This window comes from Tachypleus tridentatus, chromosome 11 (assembly GCF_004210375.1).
Source record: "Tachypleus tridentatus isolate NWPU-2018 chromosome 11, ASM421037v1, whole genome shotgun sequence".
In the NCBI taxonomy this organism is placed as follows: domain Eukaryota; kingdom Metazoa; phylum Arthropoda; class Merostomata; order Xiphosura; family Limulidae; genus Tachypleus; species Tachypleus tridentatus.
This window is the reverse complement of record NC_134835.1, coordinates 100,292,712-100,305,344: the sequence shown is the minus strand read 5'-3', so window position 1 is coordinate 100,305,344 and position 12,633 is coordinate 100,292,712. Positions and strand designations below refer to the sequence as shown.

Here is a 12,633-nt window from a genome sequence, read left to right as displayed (position 1 = left end):
TCCACAAATAGCAGGGCAAGCTCTACTCTTTCTGGAGACTGAAGCTCCCGCCATTACTGAAAAGCTCTACACATCCTTCACATTTATTTCTGAAACTTCCGAATGTATTACTTCATAACTCGAGGTTAAAGAACAATAAAACTTTTCCTCCCTAGTTAGGCTGTAATTACAAGCATGACAGATATATGGTGCTGGGTTTTGATGTGGAAGCTGGACATTGCGTATTCCTCGTAGGGAAGTAAGAATCGTATTAGCTTTTCGTACAATTATCAGTAGGAAATACAATAATACGTTATGATCGATCATGAAGAACTAAAGACTATCATGCTTTAAATGTAAAATTAATCATTTTTTGAGACAACTTACAGCTGGTTAATTACCTTTACATTTTTCATAGCATATGTTTATCCAATCAATCACACAGTGGAGTGGAACGTAATGAACATTGATGCCACGATTATGTAACACAATTTCAAGTGTTACAGTTTATAGAGTAAGTCACTAAGAACTATCTCTTGCAATAATACACAGTTTTTATTTTTCTGTTCCGAACATGCGCGCGCACTTTATTATCTAAATGCACACATGTGCACACATCAGTGATGTAAACAAAATATTGATTTAAATTTCATTGATTAAACATTATTACAGGTTGTCGAAGTTTTTTAAAAAGGTCTGATATTTGTTGTTTTTTTTAAATTTCGCACAAAGCTACACGACGGCTATTTGCGCTAGCCGTCCCTAATTTAGCAGTGTAAGACAAGAGAAAAGGCAGCTAGCATCACCAACCATCCGTCAATTATTGGACTACTCTTTTACCAACAAACAGTGGGATCGACCATCACATTATTATAGCCCCGACGGCTGAAATGACGAGCATGTTTGGTGCGACGGCGATTCGAACCCACGACCTTTAGATTACGAGTCGCACGCCTTAACTACTTGACCATACCGTGCTTCTAATGTTAGCTCATGGAAAATATTTAAAGTTTATTTATTGCTTATATTAAGTACAGAAAGGTTTAGTTCTAACTAAACTAAAGCATAAAACGTACACAAGTGACGTTGTCAATTAATCTCTTAATCGAATTAATCACTACTTAATAAAGGCGTAACTAAAGTTAGGCCTAAGACAAATGGACTGATAGATTTCTGTACTTGCGATTAAAAATATTATTATTATAACGAAATTTTATATTTAAAGAAGTACTGTTGCAGTAAAGACAATGATTTAGCTGCAAATATTTTAGAGATTTTTGCCAGTATAATATTTACTTTTTAAAAAGCAGTACTATTTATATATGATAAAACGTTAAGTATTAATCCTATTTTAGTAATATACGGCCACCTATCGAGATGGAATATACTGAGACATTTCGTTGTTTTAATTATTATTAGGATTGTAATCTACGTGAGAGCTGGCTAATTCAGTGCTATTTTTTCAGTCTCAACTTGTTCTATTTTACGAATAGTGACATGAAAGTAATTAACATAATTGTTGTTCGTACCAAAACGGTGTAAGATTTTATTCCAGTGTTTAATGAGAAACTCAACGCTAATCTTTCTGTGTCGAAATAAAAATGATTAAAACAAACAGTTTCTGGTTGGAAATGATGTTTAAGGGCGCACGTACATATTTATATGAAACATGAAACATATATAAAAAAGTTCAGTATGTCAACAAATATACTTACCGTTTATCTCTAGCCTTAATACATCTGTTAAGTAAATACGTCCAGTAAGAATGCATAAAAGTCAAAACGTAGCATGAAACATTAAATATTTAAACATCCTTAAATATTGTAATTTTTTGTTCTTCTTTAAGCACAAAACTACATAAAGGGTTATCCAAGATATTTCCATCATGGGAGTCGAACCCTAAACTTTATTGTTGCAACTCCGTAAAGTTACTGCTTACCTCAATCTACCGGTCGTGGGTTCGAAGCTTGTCACCGAAAATGCTCACTTTTTCGGTCGTAGGGGGCATTATAATCTGAGTTCAGTCCCACTTTTTCGTTAGTAAAGAGTAAGTGAAGAGTTGGCGGAGGGTGGTGTTGAATAGTTGCCTTCCCTCTTGTCTATTACTTCTAAATGAGGAACGGCTGGAGATGATAATCTTGGAACAGGTTTTTGCGAAATTCAACAATGTTTTTTTCAGTTAAAATTATACTTATAATCAAGAATTTATGGTTTCAGTTAGGCCCAGCATGGCCAGGTGATTAAGGCACTCGACTCCTACTCTGAAGGTCGCGGGTTCTAATCCCCGTCGCACCAAACATGCTCGCCCTATCAGCCGTGGAGGCGTTATATTGGATGGTTAATTCCACTATTCGTTGGTAAAAGAGTAGCCTAAGAGTTGGCGGTGGGTGATGATGACTAGCTGCCTTCCATGTAGTCTTACACTGCAAAATTAGGGACGGCTAGCGCAGATACCCCTTGTGCTGCTTTGCGCGAAATTCAAAACAAACCAAGACTTAGTTAATTATATTTGTTAGATTAATTTTAGTTGTTATTACAGTTAACTACATATCTTTCAGTTATTATTGTAGTTAACTGTGCGGTGATGACCTTAATAAATAAAAACAATAGGAGGTAAGATTTTTTTGAAGTAAATAATTATTCTGTCATTTGGACTATTTCCAGAGGTGTCCGTTAAATATACTTTCCGTTCACTAGCATGATTATTCTCTGTATTTCTAACGCATGGTATTCACATACATAGGGTTTGCCGCCAGTCTTCTTGTCTCCCAATACAGGCGGATGTGTGTTATATAACAAAATAATTTTCGCTATTTCCTTTCTTTCCTATTAAGTTACCGTTTAACACGTTGTTTTTATATTTCTATTAGTAACTTATGTGGTTTATGTTCATTTAAAGGCAGTTTCGTTTCAGTAACAGTTAACTGAAAAAAAAAAAAAACCAACAATGACACCGCAAGCAATCAAATTCCACCAATAGAATAAGAAATTAAAATGGCTGTATTAGACAATTAGGGTGTTTATGTTTTTCTTATAGCAAAGCCACATTGGGCTATCTGCTGAGCCCACCGAGGGGAATCAAACTCCTGATTTTAGCGTTGTAAATCCGAAGACTTACCTCTGTACCAGCGGAGGACAGGCAAATAGGTTAAAATTGTAAATAAATTGGTTCTCTGAACATTTTATAAGGAATTATGATATAAATCGCCGTACTCGTGATTTATTTAAAAGGACTGTTGGTCGTTTTAATACAAAATTTAAAATTCTGATAAGTGGAAATATCTTATCATCGACTAAACTGAATAAAAGAAGTAAATGAATCACTTTTCCATTGTACATTTTAAAACAACTTTATTTGTGTGCTCTAAAGTGAAGATTTGATAACATCGTAAAAAGCAAGAGAGAAACATTAAATTTGCTAATGTTTTGTCATGAAAATATTTATGCTCCTTAAATATAGCCTGAAATTTTCTTCAAATCAACGATGATACAATTTTTAACAATATACTAAAACGAAACCGTATGTTTACACTCATTAGTAAGAGCAGTGGACTTACAAATTACGTACCGAAGGTTGTATTTTTTGTATCTTTCTCCCATAAGAGCATAAATTAAAAAATATCCATTATTTTTTCCACTCAAAGAAAATTTATTGGGATGAAAATAAACGTAACATCACCCCTTAAGGTCTCCACTTCTGTTTCTTGAGATTGTTATGTATTCAAAACGGTACTTTTATAGAAAATGTTCCACGAATTTCGACCATCAAAATGCCAAAGTACGTTTTTTATGCTGTTACACTTTATTTGATAATTATACAGGCAAGGATTTCGCACCACTACTATGTAACTATTAATTCCAATTACTTCTCACCAACATAAAGCATCTTTCAGTGACTGTCTGCAGCTCGAGGTGGCCTGGTAATTTTGGACAGATATCGTTAATGTCGTCATTTTAGGCTAACGACCAGTATTGTCAGCTACGAAATGTAGCCTACAATTACGGCCCAGCCCACATGTATTGTCCACAGCCATACACTTATACTTGCATCTTTCGTCACCACCGCTATGTGGTTGATGTTAAAACCTTCTTGATGAAAACCTTTTGCGTTTAAATCACTGATAGGTTAATTAGCATGAGGTATTCTTTCTACTTGAATCCATGACATTGTAAATCATCGCCTTCTGTTAGATGTCTTGTATATCAATGGAGTCATAACGGTGTCAAGTCAGTCCTTAAGGATTGCTGGCTACATTTTTATTACCACTAATTACAGATAGGTGTTTTTATTTGATGGATCGAAAGATAGCTAACTGAAACAAAAAAAAAAAAAAAACAGGTCGAAAACTCAAATGTCTAATTTAAGAAATTCTATAATATCGACATCCTGGTAAAAATGCTCGACATTAAATTTTACCTTGAATTTCTCATGAAAGTGTACAATCTTAGGTCATCCACATTTATAAGGAGAGATTCAGTAAGTATTTTGTGCAGTAAGAAATTGAACAGTTAACACTTTCGTTCATCCCTTAATTGTGAAATCAATTTTAAGAGCCTGGATGGTATTTAGCACAATATTATTGAGCATTATTTATGGTAACAAACTGAACACTTGACTCTTTCGTATTACTTTTTAATTGTGGAGTAGATTTTAACCATGATGGTGATATTTTGTAAACAACTGAAATAAGAAAATCACCACCTCGTCTCTTTTCTTAAAGACAACTGACAACCAAAACATCTCGGATTCTTAAACTAAGATTCATAATGACGTGTTCTTTCAGTCCTATAGAATGATTATGATTTGTTAAATTTTCATTTTGTGTTGACATTTGTGTAAGATGAGAGAAATAGATATTTAATTAGTTTGGTTTGTTTTAAATTTCGCATAAAGCTGCACGAGGGCTATCTGCGCTAGCCGTCCCTGATTCCGCAGTGAAAGACTAGAGGAAAGGCAGCTAGTCATCACCACCCACCGCCAACTCTTAGGCTACTCTTTAACCAACGAATAGTGGGATTGATCGTTACATTATAACACCCCACAGCTAAAATGGCGAACATGTTTGGTGTGATGGGGACTTGAACCTGCAACACTCAGATTACGAGTCGAGTGCCTTAACCACCTTGCCATGCCGGACCTGAAGATATTTGAACGTTTCCGTGAAGCTTGCAAGAAAATAGCTTCTCTTCTTTTCCTCATAATGTTTTATTTTATATTACAAAGAGATCAATATTAATAAGACTGGTTAAAGTATACATGTAAAAACGGCTGATATGGGTAGAGACAGCACTATGTAGAGGAGCGAGCCACGTTTCGACCTCCTTTGGTCATCGTCAGGCTCACAAAGAAAGAAAGAGGTAACATACCAATAGATGACCACATGTTTGAAGGCGGCTGTGTAATTGAGTGTAGGAATGTAGAGGGCGTACTTAGATGTTGGATATATTTATTAATATAGGTATACAGTTGCTGACGATGGCCAAAGAAAGTCGAAACGTTGATCGCTCCTCTACATAGTGCTTTCTCTATCCATACTAGCTGTTTTTACATATATAATTTTCTCTACAAGGGGGTTTTATCGTCATCAAGGAAGACTGGTTAAAGTGTTTCGAATCTTCATGATGACCAATGAAAGACTAAGAAAAATATTTATCTATTATATTTAAATCAATAAATATGTTTTTCATTCATAGTTTCCTTGCTTTTTTAAACCAAGTTTATTATTATATCATTGGGGAAAATATTTTTATTCTCTCTTCGTGGAAGTTCGACAGTGTCGTGCTGATGTAGTAACTTTCTCTTTCCTGCGTTACATATATACGATGAAACAAAATAATTTTGTTTTACAGACGCAATTCCATTTAGAGAAGATACTGAACAGAAGTGGGAATAAAAACATTACTCAGTTTCTGAACCTATAAACAACGTAACCGAGCACGTTATAAGCATGTTCAATCAAGCAATAAGATTTGTTTCAAAGGAATTAGGAAACTTACTTATTGATAAAATATACAAGATGCCAGTAATAGATTAAAATCACATTTATTTTGGAATAACACGAAATACCACAGAGATTATTCAGTTTGTAGTATTAGTAAACACAGTGCAGAAGTCTAACCGTATTATTCAGACCACATAGTCTGCAAAATTTAATCTTTGGAAAAAAACAACAACAAAAACTATATTCGTAGATTTAATAAACTTGCAAGTATAGTGCACAGTATTTTATTTTATAAGACGAAGAACATCACGGGCATTCTGTTTGATCATAAGGGCCGAGAGTGGCCCAATTGATAGCGTGCCCGACTATAGAACTGCTGGAATAATGTTCGCGAACTGTTACCACCAATAATAATAACAGAGCTTCAAACTATGGGATCGTGAATAAGTTGTAATGGTGACGATAAAATTAAAGATAAGAGCGTTACAAATGTTGGAGGTGAGTGATTTTAACTGAGTGACTCTTCTCAAGTGTATTGGTTCAAAATTAGGGACATCAGACGCAAATAGCTCTTATGCTGTTCTTAAGCACAAAACTTAATAATGGGCTATCTGTGCTCTGCCCATAACAGGTATCGAAACCAGGTTTCTAACGTTGTTCGTCTATAGATATACCGCTGTGCCACTAGGGGGAGTTTTTAAATATCTTTGAAAGGGGAATATATTAAAACAAACAAATAAACAAACTGTTTGATGTTTGTTGTTATTGAGAACACACTTTCTTGTTTTTATCATTATTTAATATATATGTGCCCTTTCAGCCGTGGGGGCGTTATAATGTAACGGTCATTCCCACTATTCGTTGGTAAAAGAGTAGCCCAAGAGTTGGCGGTGGGTGGTGATGACTAGCTGCCCTCCCTCTAATCTTACACTGCTAAATTAGAGACGGCTAGCACAGATAGTCCTTGTGTAGCTTTGCGCAAAATTCAAAACAAACAAACATCATAAATGTGTTCGAACAAAATGACAGTAATTACTAGTCATTACGGTTTGTAACTATTGTAATGCACACTCAAACTTAATATTAGTTTCAATAAATTACAATAATACAAAAATAATACATTTTAAAATTTTCGGTTCAAATCATATTCATTTTTAATAAAGATACATATATATACATACATACCGTCACTTAGCAGAGTGTTTTATGGACCAACAAACAGTGAAGAGAGATTAGACTATAAATTTCAAGATTCCCCACTGCGCATATTATTTGTGATTATACATTGTGAATAACTTTCTAAGAGCTGAAACGCTGTACTGTGTATTTACGAAATAGTAAACGTTTCATGTTATAATTCTAAAGTCTTCTTAAATGCTTTTACGTTTAAATTGCCTAACCTTGTGGTGTCGGAAGGTTACGTTTGCACAAATATACATATATTTATATATACACAAGCTATACCTTCCCATAAGTTTAGATTAGGTATCTTACATCATTAGATTTATTTTCCTTAGTTTTGTTTCGGAAAAAAATGTTCACTATTAACTGTTTGCAAAAACATAATCCTGCAAGTTATTTGCCTTTTCAGCCATCAAGCCATCTTAACCAACAAATTTCCCTTGCCCCAGTTTCTGATACAATAGCCATATGAGAAAACTTATGTAGCAGTAATTGGTCCAAGTATCAGGTGCTGCGCTGCTTCCTTGTCATTTGAGACTTTAAAATCTGTTGCAGTTGGACTTTAAAGCTATTAGACGGTTTGGAAAGCAACTCTCGCACACAGCTGTTCTGACGTACCGAAGATTAATTCTACTTTATTTTAGTATTTATCTTTAGTTTTCGGTTTCTAGCTGTTCTGATTTTGTTACAGTGCTCCCCTTCACGTACAACATCTTAGTTTCATTTAAACCTGTTTTGCTTTAAAATATTGTAATAAAGCATTTGTTTATTAATTTTATATCCCACTATGCATCTCTTCTATTTCACACTAGACACACAAGCAAGTTCCAGCTACCGTATCTTCTCATACCTTTCTTATTGCGTTAAAAATTTTACAAGTGCTTATCATCCCCTAGTTTTCCCCCGTGGGTCAACGGAAAGCTCACGAGCGTACAACCCCCAAATCCCTCTGGTTCGATTCCAAACGATAGACACAGTGTAGATAGCCTATTGTATTGCTTTGCACCAGGAAAATAACAACCTATAAAAGTTTTAGCTCCCTCTACCTGGTGGCTTAACGGTAAATCTGAGGACTAATAACGCTTAAGATCTGGTCTTGATACACGCTGTGAGCAGAGCACAGATAGCCCATTGTGTAACCTTGTGCCTAACAACAGAGAAAAAATTCTCTACACAGTTTCATCAAATATTCCCATATTAATTGTTTCTGACGAGTGTATAATGTCCTTTAGAAAAATTTTGAGAAGGCTATGAAACCTGAAACTCAATTATGAAGCAAACAACTAATTTCAAAGTGTTTTGTAAGGAATGTTTCTTCAATTCATTCTTTAATTTTAGTTTTATTAATAATAATAATAATACCGGTTAAAATGTTTAACCTACAAATAATAGCTCCTTCCCTCCAGTGGCTTAGTTGTGTGTCTGTGGACTTATACCACTAGAAACCAGAGTTCGATACTCTTGGTGGACAGTGCACAAATAGCCTTTTCTGTAGGTTTGTGCTTGAAAACAAACAAGAACAGTATACATAACATATTTATTATATGCTACTTTTTTCATGAAAATTAGTTTGCATTGAAAGGTAAAAAGATGGATCAGAACTGACCGTAAAATTACTAAGCTGGCAGAACCTTATCAGATACTATTGGAATTATGGCGGAAAATATCACTAGCAGCAAAGATATCCAACTGAAAAATCAACACACTTTATTCATTATAAGTAAGAACATTATATGAAATCAGCTCTACTCATTACTAATGTATGTAAGTAGCTTTCTTTGATCCAAAATTAGTAATAATAACTAAGAACAAACTTACCTTTCTTCCCAATAAGTAAGTTAGGGTTACAGAAAAGCATATAGAAGGAATACATATGTAATTCAAACTTACCAAAATAATAATAATGTGCGATGTCACGATCTATCAGGTATGTGCAAGAGATATAATTATTTACTATTGAGTAAGTTCAGCAGCATTCCCAAGAGAAAATCATAATAAAATCAAATCGAGTCTCATTCAATGTAGGAGCATCGTGACAAAAACAGGCGGGTTATCTAATAGCGAGTACAGATAATAAGATTATATTTTTATTATAGAATGCGATCATTAAACGAAAAAAAATAAAGTGAAGTGCACTTTAAAATACAAAGTTTTTTTATTAGGTGACTGACCAACTTACAATTAGGTACACCTTTATCCTTCCACAATCATCTCCGCACTCAGATTGTTACGTTTTTATTGTTTTGTTTTTTCAAGTGTAAAGATATTGGTATTGTTCACTCAAAGTCAATCTAATTATGAGCGAGTGTTCTGATAAGTAGCACGAAAAAATCCAATTACCCAACCGGCGTCTCTGCACTCGTATCTTCCTAAGATTTTCTCTTGCTGCTTAAGATGTTAGCTGTAACTAGAACTGAGAAAGGTAAATAGCTTTTTCACGTTTTCCTCAAAGCGTCTAAAAAAGGGGAATCACTTCGATTGTCGGATTTGGTCTCCTGGTTCTAGTGTTCCGCTATTAGAGAACGTGAAATCTAGCCAACAGCCTAATCAGATTTGAACGCAAGTAAGAACGATTCTAACATAGCAACCCTATCGAGTTTTTAATATCACAAATTACACACACACACTCATTCCAATTTTATACGAGCCGATCAGAAATGGAATATTTATGCAAAATGATTTGGATCTACTTCATTATTGGCAAATATTTGTTAAAATAAAGCGTAAAAAACTTTTTCTTGAAATGTACGGTTAAGGTAGTGAATTTTGCTTTAAAAGTTTGTTTAAAACATTAAATAATTCTGCTAAATGATTCTGGGCTTGTTTCGTCAAATTATCAATGATTGAAAATTTAAAAGGCAATAGAAAACTAAACGATAAATACTGTTTTTTTTTTAACATCCTTTCAGAAACATTTGAAATGTTTGTTATTCTTACTGGTATTTTACCTCTAAAAATACCAAAACGATTGAGCAGAACAGAACTAAACGATTAATATTTCGGGATGCGAATGAAGAGTTCAAGGTTTGAGTTACAGTGACGCTAAAAGCATTTCCAAAATTTAATTTTGGATGCGTTATACAATTTGGAAGAGAATAACAAAGCTGTTGGGATGGCAGATGTTGCTGGCTTGATGTCACTATATTTGGTCAGTAGCTCAGATTTTGCTTGTTTACTTTTCAATTTCGGGCAAACTACGCGAAAACTACCTGTGCTATCCATCCATAATTTAGTACTGAAAGGCTAGAGGGAAGGCATCTAGTCATCACCACCCACACCTCCTATTCTTGAGTTACTCTTTCACAATTCGAATGGTGGGATTGACCGTACATTATAATGCCTCTACGGCTGGAAGAGCTAGCATGTTTTGTGAAGGAAATTTCAAACTGTTACCCCAGATTGCTAATCAAGCGCCCAAACCACTAGGACGTGCCAGAGACCTATATCAAAATTAAGAGCGGTTATCCCTGAATGTACTTCATCTTGCCTATTTAGCCCACATGAAAATAGGATGTTATTCGGGTTGAAAAGCAATTTTGAATAGAAATGTTTAGTAACTAAAAGAAATGTAACTTGCCATGTGGCATTTATTTAAGTAAATGAAAAAAAAACAACAAAAAACAAAATTAGTCAACCATGTACAAAGCAATAAGGCATATACAAAGAGATATTCTGTAAGCACTGAAAAGTTACTCACCGTGACAACCCCCATGAAGAACTGAAGTGAGTAACGTGAGGCAACCCCTGTGAAGAACTGAAGAATTAGGATGAAGTCTCAAGCTAATCTCGGCTTTTCATTAAATGTTTCTGAAAGGAATTAAAATGTAAAATTTCATACAAGTGATCAAGTTTAAGTACTTAAAAATGAAAACTTTGTGGCAACACCAAAACCACTTGTATGATCGTTATGTGTTTTTCCACCCAGTTTTTCTTTCATTGTATTAAATTATAAGTGTATTTTCAGTTTCTAAAGTATTAACATGACATTTTTTCGCTTAGAACCAAATTAGTGAATCAACACTCCTCAATATCAATATTTAATATTCTATCTTTGAAAAAAATATCACGACTTAAACATTTGTTGCTTTCAAGACATAATGACGCCATTTTGATATTCTTATTTGCATTACTGGAGTGATTGTATCGGTTTGTTTTTGAATTTCGCACAAAGCTACTCGAGGCCTATCTGTGCTAGCCGTCCCTAATTTAGCAGTGTAAGACTAGAAGGAAGGCAGCTAGTCATCACCACCCACCGCTAACTCTTGGGCTACTCTTTAACCAACGAATAGTGGGATTGAACGTAACATTATAACGCCTCCACGGCTGAGAGGGCGAGCATGTTTGGCGCGATGCGAACCCGCGACCCTCAGACTACGAGTCGCACGCTTTAACACTCATGGCCATGCCGGGCCCGATTGTATCGGAAATAATGCTAAGTAAGGATTTAAAAAATTGTGTTATTTTTGTTATTACTGACATGCAAAAGTATTCGTTAAGCAATAACAGAAAAGTAAAAAAAAATAACAAGAATTAAAATAAAAGTGAAGTTATAATGAAAGGAAAAAGATAATATTTTTCTGCTTTCGAGTTCATGATGGGCCTAAGTATACAATACCAGTACAAGATAAGAATATATATTTTTATCTATTTTAAAAACCAACAACAATGTGGATGTTGCAGATATAGAGGAAATTCCCTGTTAGAGTATTTTTATATCGTTTTTTTGGTTCGTTTTTCTATGAGCATCACAGGCACCTTTGAAATAGTATTCATGTTCGTTGCTTTATTGGAAAAAATTCCTCTAACATCTGTTGCTTACTTTTGTTAGTTTGTCATTATCCAATTGCTTGTCGTAGTCACTTCCATCGCCATCCGTCAGTATTAATAACAGACTTTTTTTTTCTTACTCCGAGTCAAACATGAAGAATTCATAACTAGATTAACATTTGGTATAATTGAAATATTATGTTACATTACTGTAAGGAGTGAAAAAAATCACCGCGTAACATCATACATACATTGGAAATGATTATATTCGCTTCGAACTTAAAGATACCAACTATAAATAGTTTTTTCTTTCTTCTGTTGTTTGGAAGAGGAGGATATAAATGTTAAACATAAATTCAGATTAGTTTAAATTGATACTTACTAAATTCTTACTAATATATTTTCTGATACTAGTGGCATCGCTAGGTACTGGCACACGGGCATTAGAATGTGAATTTACACAGAAATTACCAACTTAAACTCACATTATAATGCTTCTCCCCCCCCCCCCCACTATGCTGAATAGGCGAGCATGTTTGGTGTGACGGAGATTTGACCTCGCAACCTTACGAATCAAGCGCCCTAACCACTTAGTCATTCCGGGGCAACTTATTGATGGAACTTTTTTCTCTTATAGAGTGCTTAATATTATAGTTGAAGATTCGTTAAGTGGGCTTCATAATGTAATATATTCGAAGTATATGTAATATATATAATATATATAAATATATACGGCTCTTTCGTTGCCCACTTTCTATTCAAA

General features: G+C 34.4%; 1 protein-coding gene across 1 annotated transcript in view; it reads right to left on the bottom strand.

Moving 5' to 3' along the window:
- The window catches only part of LOC143232890 (plexin-B-like), a 227,516-nt gene that overhangs the window by 189,193 nt on the left and 25,690 nt on the right, over nt 1-12,633 (bottom strand). Inside the window, exon 2 of the mRNA XM_076468909.1 lies at nt 10,801-10,910. The gene's annotated coding sequence lies outside the window, so the exon portion shown is untranslated. The remainder of the gene's footprint in view (nt 1-10,800; nt 10,911-12,633) is intronic.